The sequence below is a fragment of the Episyrphus balteatus genome, chromosome 1, assembly GCF_945859705.1.
Source record: "Episyrphus balteatus chromosome 1, idEpiBalt1.1, whole genome shotgun sequence".
Taxonomy (NCBI): domain Eukaryota; kingdom Metazoa; phylum Arthropoda; class Insecta; order Diptera; family Syrphidae; genus Episyrphus; species Episyrphus balteatus.
Window position 1 is genome coordinate 171,292,229 of NC_079134.1, and position 12,900 is coordinate 171,305,128.

Sequence of the window (12,900 nt, forward strand, 5' to 3'; positions counted from 1 at the left end):
TTCGAGGTGACGTTTTTTTTTACAACTTTGTGCCTCTCCCATTTTCTTATGCCACGCTCAAATTGTCAGATTATTGAAATATACACTTTTCTAGATGTACTTAACCTACCATTTCTTAATCTGACGCGCTCGAGTATTTCCGAGGATCGATTTTTTTTTACTAATCTGACGGGCTGTCCACAACGCAGACCACTGTATCAAGCTTTTATATTTGGTACGAGTACATTACTGAGTACAAGCTTTCTCCCCATATGATTTTCTGACGCGCTCGAGTAACGCGCGAAATCCCTTCCTGGGCTCCCCTACTATTAATAATAATGACTTTTCAGTGAATTAGAAAATTTTGAAAAGTAAAAAAAAGTTTTTATATTTTTGTTTAACTTTGACCTCGAATATCTTTCAAATGGTTAGATTAATAAAAAAAGTTAATAAGACTTTTTTTGTCGAGCAATCTGTTTCCTACAAGAATATAACATGCGCGTTTGATTATTATAATTTTTCAATTTGTTACAAAATTAAGAACAAAAAACGAATTTTTAAAGATTTTCTCGATTTTTGGACCTCAAATATCTACTAAACGGTAAGACTTTTTTTGTCGAGCAATCTTATTCCTACAAGAATATGTCATGCGCGTTTGATTACACTGGTCAACAATATTTAACTTTTTTTTTGCCACAAGAACCAAAATATACTTTCCTAGTAGTTTTTGGGGTGCTGAATCCGAATCTGAAGTCAGAAAAATTTGATTGGCCTCCGTTTTTTAAATAATATCGTTATGAAATGCTAAAAAACGTCATTTTGGCTGTTTTCGAGATCCTGTTATTATGTGGGGTAATTCATAATAAACAAATTTGTAACGGTTATTATAGCAATATATATTCTTCTTTCAAAAACTGTTTCAATTTTCTCGATATCTCTTTTATTGCTCGAGATATCTTAAGTTTCATTTAATAAGCCAAAGAGAAACTAAACTTAATCTAAAGTATAAGTCACTGGTCACAGAATTTTTGCCACAAGAACCAAAATATACTTTTCTGAAGATTTTCGAGTTGCTGAACTCAAATCCGCAATCGGAAAAAATCTATTAGCCTCCGTTCTTGAAATATTACCGTTATAAAAAAAACCTTTTTTTGCATTTTATAACGGTAATATTTCAAGAACGAAGGCTAATAGAATTTTTCTGATTGTGGATTCGAGTTCAGCAACCCAAAAACCTTTAGAAAAGTATATTTTGATTCTTGTGGCAAAAAAAGTTTAATTTGGTTGGCCAGTGTTGTTTCTGATTCAAAGACCGCTACTTAAATTTTAAATATCTCGGGCAATAAAAGAGATATCGAGAAAATTTAAACAGTTTTTGAAAGAAGAATATATGTTGCTATAATAACCGTTTCAAATTTATTCATAATGAATTACTCCACATAAAGACATAACCTCGAAAACAGCCAATATTACGTTTTTTGACATTTTCTAACGGTAATATTTCAAAAACGAAGGCCAATCAAACTTTTCTGTCTTTAGATTCGGATTCAGCACCCCGAAAATTACTAGAAAAGTATATTTTGGTTCTTGTGGCAAAAACCTTGTTGACCAGTGTTATTATAACTTTTCAATTTGTTACAAAATTAAGAACAAAAAACGAATTTTTAAAGATTTTCTCGATTTTTGGACCTCAAATATCTACTAAACGGTTAGATTATTCAAAAAAGTGTATTTAACCTTTTTTATAGAGCGTTCAATTTTCTACAAGAATATGTAAAAAAATTGGCTAAAAATTCAATTAAAAAAAAAATATTTTTTTTTTTAGTAGAAGCTTGATGTAAAAATGGAAAATTGAAAAGCGGAGGACCTTCCCACTAAGATAAAGAGCTCATATTTGGTGAGTATATTCTAAAGGTGTCTAGCAATCGAGTTTTCGAAGTACCAAATAAAAAAAAAACGAATTTCCATATATAATGTATATTTTGCTAATTTTTAGAACATACTTTTTCTTTAATACCATTTTTTTTTTATCTCTAAGAAAAAAGTAATCCACAATTAGGCCATGGATTCCAAGGAAATAATAAAACTGACCAACAAGCAACAGATCTTTCATTAATAGATAGATACTCCTGTTTTGGAGGTGGATATAAGCTATCAGTGTCGAACCTTTTTCTTCGAGATAACTGTAAGCATTATCTCATGTCACGCACAATCATCTGAATTAATTGAATTACCATCCAAAGTTGTATATTCTATTTTGTTTTTATATCTTTATTCAATTATACTCGCTTTCTTTTTTTTATATCCATTCTATTTAAGGGTGTCGGTGTATGTATATCTTCTCACAATAATCTCTTAATTCATTTTGAAAGGTAGGCAGGAAGGCAGAAAAAGGAAGCGCCTTTGAGAAATTTTATTGACTTTAATTTTATGGAAGAATGAATAAAATTCAGGATAACTTTTTTTTTTTATATTTCTCACATTTGCACGCGATTAAAAAGGAGCTCGCCTTTCCTATATTTTCTTGGATTCATCTTACTTTTATATATTTTTAATGTTTAAAGACCGTTTTTTTTTTTTGGAAAGATTTTATATTTTCTAAAAGGTGAAAAGTTAACTAATCTAATTTCTAAATTTTGTGAACGTATTTTTTAAAGTAAAATTTTGTTAATTTTTTTTAGATTTTTAAGTTTTTTACGTGTCCAAAAAAAAAAAAGGAAATTCTGAACCATCAATAGAAAAAAAGTCTGTGAGGTTAAAAAATTTGAAAGCAACAAGTGAAGGAATCCTGCGTGAATTATTTTTCTATCTTCATCCCTCGAAATAGAAAAAAAAGGATGTTGAGTGAGAAATAAAAATTCATCTTCATCAAAGAGTGAGCTAAAGTAGAATAGAAGAATAATTTGTCCTGCCACAAATAAATTACCTCACTGAGTAGATCTAAAGACCCAAAACATACATTTTCACAAAAAAAAAAAAAAAAAAAAACACAATTTATATGCGGCATATGAATCTATGTGGCAATTGTAGGGAAATTATTCAACTTGGTATTTGATTACTCCAATTAAGGGCTTCGTGCTAAAGGAACCGGAATAAATGGTAATTTCATGCCACGACATCGACATCAACATCACGATTCCGTCTATAAAAGGACCGTGAAATATTACCTACTTACTTTATTTCGGACTTAATTAGTAAAATGAAGAAGAGCGCGGTATATATTTTGTGAAAGGCCTTTTCAAGGTTGATGAAAAAGGTACATGATAATTTAGAGGAATACAAATTTATTATTAAAGAAAGAAAAAAAATACTCAAAAAAAAAAGTTGAACGACATTTTGAATGACTCATCGTGTATTTTAAGACGATGAACTTCTAAAGAACCTAGAAATAGTAGTAAGAAGTTTTGTGCAATATGAAAAAGGAAGAATTCCGAAACACAACACAAATCCTTCAAAAATAGAAAACCTATAAAAGTTTACAAATCTTAGGTAATAGTTTCATATTGCATACTCCAAGGAGTTAGTCTACACACACACACACACAACAAGCAAATCGAAACTTGAGGAAAAACTTTTGCAATATGACTTTTGAAATTCTTGTGATATTTATGCATTTTAGGAGTAAGGAGTTAACATTGAAGAAACAATTTTATGATTTCCCTAAAGTTAACATTCAGGTAGTGCATCTTCATTTTCGTCGTCGTCGTCTTCGTCGCAAGTAAAGAAAAACTTGTTTGAATTCATTTTTTTGGATGATATAGTCAACTTTTATAAGAAAAATATTTTAAAAGGAAAAACTTTGAATAAGTTGAAAAAAAAAAACTTAAACCAAACATAATTTTACTTGCTATTGACAGAAGATAAAGGTACAAGATGGAAACTTTTTAGTCAAATGCAAATGTTTGTTTTTATTTATTACAAGTTTTTTTTTCTCATTGTGTACAAGAAAAAAGTTGGAGTTTATTAGATATTTTAAGTCGATAGAAAATGTTTGTTTTGAATTTTTGTTACTTATGAAGAAAATTTATGCGGAAGGAAGGGATTATTTCCTTTGATCAAAGAATAAAAGTTAAGACAATTTGGACATCATTATGTCAAAAACAAATATAAATATATTTTCTCTTAATTTGTTTACATGTTGTTTATGCTTTAATAGGCTTTGTTTAGATCAACATTCTTCTAAGAACACAAATGTTTTGTTCCTACCCAAATAATGAAGCAAAATAGAAGAAGAACTACTTTTTGTATTTTAATCTGAATTCAAATAATGGCTTAAATGATTAAAATGAGTATTTTACTTTGACAAAGTAGTTTGAATACATATTCAAGTATGAATTGCACATTTATAAGTGATCAATTTTTGTATGGGAATTCATTTATAAAGAGAAAAACAGTATTGGGTTTAACGTGGAACCTTGCGGAACATCACTGAGTAAACCACAAAAAGATAAACAAAATATTGGAAACAGTTCATTACTTGGCCAATTCACCACATATATCTAAAAACAAAAATGTATCTAGCAGGGGATCACTTATTTTGGACGTTGCTGAGTTTTAATGCGCGAACTCAAAAGTTTGGAAATAAATACAAAAGAAAATGGGTTGGGGTCGAAATTCTGTCGGGGTCAAAATTCTGTTTTTCAAAATTCTGCTTTACAAAATTCTACTTTCGCAATTCTGCTTGTCAAAAGTCTGTTTTTCAAAATTCTGAAAAAAAACTTAAAAGGGTTTGGAAAATGTTAAAAAACGCGGGCTTTTTAACATTTTCCAAACCCTTTTTAAATATTTTGCAGAAGTTTGTAAAATCAACTCCTCGCTGCTTATTTTATTACTTACTCACTTTGTAAGTGTTTTTTTTTTATGTTCATTGTTTGTTTGATTAATCAATAAATTAAAAAAATATTAAGAACAAGTTTTTAAGGTTAAATATTTTCGAAAAATAGTTATAGAAATTATTAATTTATAAAATAAAAATGAATATTCAAAAAATTTAATGAGAAAAGGAATATTTTGTTTCACACAATACAGTTTCTCATTAGTTTTCAACGGTTTATGGATGTAAGAAAGTCAGTCTATGCATTATACAAAAAAAATTGCGACAGTTAAGCAACAAACAGTTAAGAAACTACTAAAGTTAAATTACATTTATGAACTGCAAGCTCATATGCTATAAAAAAAACAACAGAATTAGCAGAATTTGTTCTTCAAAAATATGCTGGAAGAATTTTGAAAAGCAGAATTTTAAAAAAGCAGAATTTTAAAAGACAGAATAGAAAAAAGAAGAATATTTTGAAAAAAACTGAATTTTCTTTAAAAAAGCAGAATTTTGAAGCTAGAATTTTGACCCGTTCCCAAAAAATATATTCCCCAAGTTTCCCTATCCTTATGGTTACACGACCCTTCATTGTCACTGTTTTCATGATACATCAATATCAACAGAGAAGGTTACATACTGAAAGTATCATTTTTCATCTAAAACAAAATTTTTTCATTCTTGAAACACTTACATACCTAATTATAACACTGGTTAACAAAATTAAACTTTTTTTTTTGCCGAAACAAAAATATACTTTTCTGAACGTTTTCGGTGTGCTGAACTCGAATACGAAGTCAAAAAAAATTAATCAGCTCCCGTTTTGAAATATTACCGTTAGAAAATGCAGTACTTCGGGTCTTATTCTTTTATAAGGAAAATTGTTTGAGCATATTTAGTAACAGTTTTAATAAGAACTATTTTCCACCTTTTTAAATCTGTTTAAAACTTTCCGATATCTTTTTTACTGCCCAAGTTATCCTCAGTTGTTTGGCATATTTTATAAATTTTATAACGTCATTATCTCCTTTATGATATATGAAGCCAAACCCATTTACTTCATTTTAAGATATCTCGGGCAATACAAAGGAAAAAAGTTCTTATAGAGACCGTTACTAAATATGTTCTAAAAATTTTCCTTATACAAAAGAATAAGGTCCGAAAAACTCAAAAAAAAACGTTTTTTTGCATTTCTAACGGTAATATCTCAAAAACGGGAGCTGATTAGTTGTTTCTGACTTCGGATTCGAGTTCAGCACAACGAAAACCTTCAGAAAAGTATAAATTTGTTTTGGCAACAGAACCCTTGTAAACCAGTGTAATAGCAAAAAAATTCATTTCAAATTCAAGTTGAAGACGTTTAAATTGTGTTCTTGCAGGACTTTGGGATCTGCTTTAAAGAGTAAAATCCTGGCGTAATCAAGGTATCTATGATTTGTTCATAAGCTCGTCCCCATTAAGCAATAGAAAATTTCCTCTTTTGTTCTTAAAAATGTGTCGTTTTGATTATTAGGGTTGGGGTCGAAATTCTGTATGGGCCAAAATTCGGATTTCAAAATTCTGTATTCCAAAATTCTGTAAATGATAAAAGAAAAAAGTGCACACTTTTTTTCATTATCAAAACAATTTTTCTTTTATCATTTACAGAATTTTAGAATACAGATCATTGGTATTTTCTTTGCAGAAAATACTTTCAAGTAAAGTATATCCCCAATTTATTTGCATATGGCAGTGACATACCTTGAATACCAAAATACGAGTAATATTTAGCCAAGAATCTTCATTATGTACATATTTCATTAAATTGTTTTTTGTTATTTTGTATTTGTTTTTTTGTAAGGTAAGGGTTTATTTCTCTTTTTTGTAAAGTTTTTTATTGCCATTTGCTGACACAAAACTGAAATATTTAAGTAGAACATAAACTCATATTCCCTAATTTTTCCTTTGCGTAGACTGTCACATAAGGTTTTATGTAGAACATAAATTCTTAAGTTTCGTTTTAGCAAACGGCTCTTATACACTGTTATACTTAATTTGTTAATTGAATATAAATTGTTCAACAGGGAAGATACAAATGTATAAGTTTGGAATATACAGAATTCCAAAAAGCAGAATAATGGATTTGCAGAATTTTGAAAAAAGAATTTTGGATTTACAGAATTTTGAAATACAGAATAATAGAAAAGCAGAATAATGGAATACAGAATTATGTTCATACAGAATTTTTTATTCAAGTACAGAATTTTGGTCATACAGAAATTTGGAATGCAGAATAACGACCCGTTCCCTGATTATTATTAAAACGTTTATTGGAAAAATCTATATCTCATTGTTTTACCAGTTTCGCTAGTTCAAAAATTTAGTAAAAATATACTTAAAGTTTTCAATAACCTAAAGCCAAAACTTGACTACGGAAAGGTCCCAGATAATTTGCTTTCCAAAAATATCTTCCGCATATAACAAGTTATGAATGACATTCAAAAGAGAAAAAAAAAAAAAATTGTCAAAACCACCTGCTATCAAATAAGGTTAGGTATCTAAATATGACTAGGATGGGGGTAGATAGGCCCAGGTTAGCCTTTATGTATACTCAATACTCGCATGCATAACACTTATGTACCAGCAGTCAACCTACATATTGGATTTTTGTTTCAGTGTCACGTAGCACGTATACCACGAATATATATTGTGTCCTTTCGTGTGGAAGAGACAAGAATACAAAAATAAAATATTCTTATAGAGGGGTTCAACGAAACGAGCTTCCTGTACTTTTTTTTCAAAAAAAGGATACAAAACAAAAACTGAAAAAATATGCTTCCTCCCACTAATGCACCCGTCATATACAAAAAAAAAAAAAAAAACAAAACAAAAAGAAAAGGAAATCAATTGAATCACATCAAAGGATGAATTTATGATCCAATAAAGTCTCACTTTGGGAGAAAGAGGAACTCCTTCCTTTTTTCTCTTTATTTTGTGACAAAAATGACAGCAAAAAAGAAAAAAAAAAACAAGATCTTGTAATAAATTGAAGGATAACTCGGGGGAAATAATACGAGAACAGAGAGTATATCCAGCCCCAATAAATAAATACGAAAATTATTATGTCAGTTCGTATTATTTGTTAGAAATAAATTGTTAGCAAAAAAGGATGGGAGAAAAGTTATACAGGTGCGGGTGAATACCATCCAAAAGAAAGCATTTCCGCAGGTGATTTTGTCTGTCAATGCCAATGATAAAAGTTATTTTTTTTTTTTTTTTGTTGGAAACCTACAACAGGGGATTGGAATGAATCTACGCAAGGATTTTGGGGGATTTTTTTTTTCTTTCTTAAAGTACTTGAGTCACAGGAGAATGAGATATGTAATGGTTAAGTAAACATTTCTGGATATGAAATACTGCAAATAAGTAAAGTGTGTGGAATGGGGTTAAAATCCTAGAGGCATTATATTTATGTATATAATCTGAAATAACGGAATTGACGTGTAAGGAAAAGAATAACGAATGTTAATCGTATACCTTTGTTGTATATTTCCGAAAGATTTCGTATTTAACTTTTTGCTTGAGATTCTGTGTTAAGATAATTTCCAAATTAAGAAAAATATATATAGTATTAAATATTATTAAATTTTAAAATAGGTAACTTTAGAAGTCTAAAAATAACTATAAATACGTTTTATTGAAAACTGAAACAAAAGACAGAAGAAATTTTCGGTGTAAATTTTTAGTTCGAGAATGAGTAATTGGAATCAGTTTCGAATCGGTTTGAATTATGTTTGTGAAATATGAGTGTTAAATGTTCCACGTAACAAAATTACATCTAGACGAAAATAATTTAAATTTTTCATTCCACGCTGTAATTAACATAGAAATTATAAAAATTTCTAAATAATGAACCATTGGATTTTTCTCAACATGATAAGAATACCACAGGAATAAAACAGGGAACCATTCTATTTTTAACTTGCGTTGTCTTAATATTTAAAAAAACAGAAGAAAAGCAGTTTGTAAAACCAATATTGTTTTAAATTGTTAAATTTTCTTTTAATTTCAATTTCAAACTACACAAAAATTTCAGTAATGCCAGGGTAGATTTCTTGGCTCAAAATATTTAAAAAAATTAGAATATGTTAGTAAGAATAAAATGTAGGTACTTACAATTTTGGATTTTAATGCAGATAAGATAAACTGTAAGTAAAGAAAACAAAAAATTTATATTGGTAAATGTAGGTACTTTATAAAATAAAATATTAAAAAAATATTTTTTGAAATGAAAACTCCTTTAGTATCGTAGTGATTTGAAACAAGATGAAACGAAAACGCGACACGAACATTCAACTTGTTATAACTTTTTTGTTTTAATAGATAGATAAATGAAATGAAGATAAGTAATTAAATAAACTATAAATGTACAAAATTTCAATTAATTTCATATTCAAAATTCTGAGATAACTGTAAAAAGATGTTCTGTTTCTACACACGTTGTATCTTTTGATCCAGTGCACATACAAATTTGATTTAACTTTAATACGCATGCTGATAACATAACCTTTCATTTAATATATCACAATTAACTGTACAAGCTCTACAAGTTACACAATCTTAAATTGAAAAACTTGAAAAATACCTCAAAACACATGTGGAGATCTGTTGACGATGACCAGTGTAGTAATCTCAGCTTGAAATTTCGACATAGTTGGCTTTAAAAAATTCTTATTTTTTTTCTAGGCATGGTAGAAATATGATTCATACATAATACTACATATAAAAGGTGAAATAACCTTTCAGATGATATAAAATTTACTATAGGTTGCCATTTAAAAAAAATATATTTAATGGTGTTAAAAGAGAAAAAAGATTGATTTTTTTGCTTTTTTGATGAAAAGTGATTTGGTTTGAAAAAAATAAGCTCTTTTTGTAGATGTTCTATAGACATGGACGGTAAAAATATTTTGAGCTGAAACAATAAGCTTTCAGATGGTATAAAATTTATTGTAGGTTGTCATATAAAAAACATGTATTTAAAGGAGATAGAAAAAAAATAGGTAGATTTTTTCTTTTTTTTGCAAGAATTTTTTTTTAAGGTTTCACTTTTACCACGTGTGAAGTGCACACATGATTTTTGTTTTTTAAATTATCACAACACGAATATAAAATTTTAAATAAAAGAGAATAATAAATCAAATAAAGTAAAAAATCATACTTTAAATTTCGTAAGTAACATTGGCTGTTTATAAAAACAATGATCTGATCTGAATCACAAGGAAAATAAAGCACATTTTTTGCAAATTACTGACGAGATTGGAATCTCCTTGTCAATTTAAATAAGTCAGAAATTGTGATTTTTAGAAACGGTGGCCAACGGGCAGTTGGAGAGAATTGGTTTTTTTTTTAACAATGACGAGATTAAAATAACCAATAGATAATAAATACTAATATCTTACACTAACACATAACATGACCTGGACTCTCAGAAAAACTCTCAAAAAAATTCAATCGACGCAACAAGTTTCATAAGAAATAAAAATATTCTACACTCAGCAAAACACAAATATATGAAGCCAAATTATGCGATACACAAGGAAACTGGGCTTCCCAAAGCCTTCATAACAATATTGAATCTGCACTTCAGATATACAATACACAACATTTTTACACTTCCTGATAAGTGCCAAGGAAACTTTTAAATATAATAATAAGAAAACAAATATGCTCAAAGATTTACAACACGAAACTGAGATTTATTTTAACTGGTCTTTGAAATCTGAGTGAAGTGTACTGCATAAAGAAATCTGCACTAAACTCTTACAAAAAACATTGGACGAGCTATATACAATCACAGTTTCATGACGAATATAGTAAATTCAAATATGTAGAAGTAACAAATTATTTCAACGATCGAAATTCACGAGAGATGATAAGTCTGATATTCAAGTCTCGATATGCGGATTGCTCAATCTAAATGCCAGAGTCTATACAGGCTTCTGCACTATTAACAACTTAGGCGCTGTCGAAAATACGTTGGAGTCTGTCCCTAATTTTAGGGCGAAATTCAGAGTCGTCACTCAAGTAAAATTTTTTCTCAAGCACAAGTCTGAGATGAGTTTTCTGAGTGTTTGCTCACGCATTTTCTTCAAAATTTCCTCAGTTGGTATATTCATAAGCTAAATTCAAAGACACCCTTATGTTTTCTTAACGTAACGAGTAGCTTAAGTGGGCCCAACGCAAGAGCAAATGTTCACTTGAGTAAAATTTTTACTATAGAGTTACGACTCTGAAATCAGTTTCTAGGAAGTGAGCAGCTTAGTCATGAAAATTTTCTAAAAATATTTAAAGGACAAAATTATACACAACTTTACAATTTTCTAAAAAGTGCCCTACATTATGGAAGTCTTATTAATTAATGAATTTTCATAAAATTGCTATAAGCTTAATCTTTAATGCTAAATATTAAAATATCTAATTTGACATTTGACATTTAATTGAAGATTTTTGTGAACAAAACCAATTTTTTTTCAAAAAATTTTCTTAAATTTCATAAATTAATTGATGCCAAAAGATTGTCTAGAAAATTCAAGGAAAAAAATATATCGGAGTGAGGGACAATCTTTCATAGTTCAAGCGATAGATGCAATTTTCTTATTAATTGACTTCAAACACAAAAAAAAATATTTGAACACAACGGCAACACCTATAATATTCAAATATACATTTTTTAAAAGCTAGAAGCTTAGTCATACATGTAAAATTAAAATTAAGTTAATTGAATGAACGGCTTTTGAAAGAATGGTAATTGAACTCAGATTTTTGAAAAAAAAAAATTATTGAAAAAATTTTAACATGTCGTTTTTTAAACTTGGTCGTAATATAAAATGCATTTATTTTCAAATTTTTTTGGCCGCATTTATTATGATTTCAAATTATAAAAGGAAATGTCAATATGTATTACGGTTTATGAAAAAAATTAAAAAGTATTTCACTTTCGAAGAACTTTTTTTTAATAAAAGTTTTGAAAAAAATGTAACTTATTTTTTTTTTTAAAGTTCAACATCTAAACATAAAATTATTTTTTATTCATTTAATAACCCTTACTGTTGAAAGTTAAACAGCAAAAATTTAAAGTTCCTATTTACCACAGTCTTTGAGAAAATTAATTATTTCAATGCAAAAATTCAGTTTTAATAAAAAAAAAAACCATTGAAATTGAAGTAATTTTTCTTTTTCAAAAGTGTGATATATTTTACCTTTTTTGCTTCGAAATTCAATTGATAATATTTATGGCCAAAAATTTTTTTTAAATAAATTCATATTTTATTAGAAAAAGTTTGGAAAAAAGTAATTTTAAATTTTTCTAATAACATTTTTACTTGCGATATAGGTACTATAGGGCAAGTTTAGGATTCGTAAAAAAAATCGAACTTGAGATAACAATTTTACATGACATTACGATGATGGAGAATGCCAAAAAAGTGGGTCCGGCAATTCTGTCTGTCTGTCTGTGTGTCTGTCTATATCTGGAGCTGCACCCTAAACGAGTGAAGTGATTTTCTTCAAACTTGGTAGTTAGCAGTTTTTGGTGATTCCCTAGAGGGGAAATTGAAATTTTTTTTTTATGACCAAAACTAACGGTACCTGCCACATAACGGAAATAGAAAAGTAAATTTTTTTCAAAAACGGCTCTAACGATTTTGATTAAAATTTTTGTGTTTAGTACTACATATAAGAGCCAACTTTTTAAATAAAAAAAATATTTTTTGCACCGTTATTAACGGTACCTGTCATAGAACGGTTTTTTTCGTTTCTGAATATCTCGTACAAAATTAACCCGATTTAAATGAAAATTTTTATACAAAAGTGTGTATGTAAAGATAATATTAAAATTTTAGAAAATTTTCAAAAAACGCATTTTTGGATTTTTAAAAAATATTTCAAAATTTTTTTTTGAAAAATCAATTTTTTGAAAACGGATCAATGAAAAATTTTGAAATTTAGTTTTTATGTGTAAATTAATTATTTTTTCAAAATGGCATACCAACTTTTTTTTTGAAAAATGTTAAAAAATTTTTATATATAAAAATTTATTTTTTTAAAAAACGGCTCCTACAATTTTC

The 12,900-nt window shown here is 28.2% G+C and overlaps 1 long non-coding RNA gene across 1 annotated transcript in view; it reads right to left on the reverse strand.

Moving 5' to 3' along the window:
- LOC129907386 (uncharacterized) overlaps positions 1–12,900 on the reverse strand; it is an 89,935-nt gene that overhangs the window by 42,735 nt on the left and 34,300 nt on the right. Inside the window, exon 3 of the long non-coding RNA XR_008771013.1 lies at positions 8,948–8,977. This is a non-coding gene — a long non-coding RNA (uncharacterized LOC129907386). The remainder of the gene's footprint in view (positions 1–8,947; positions 8,978–12,900) is intronic.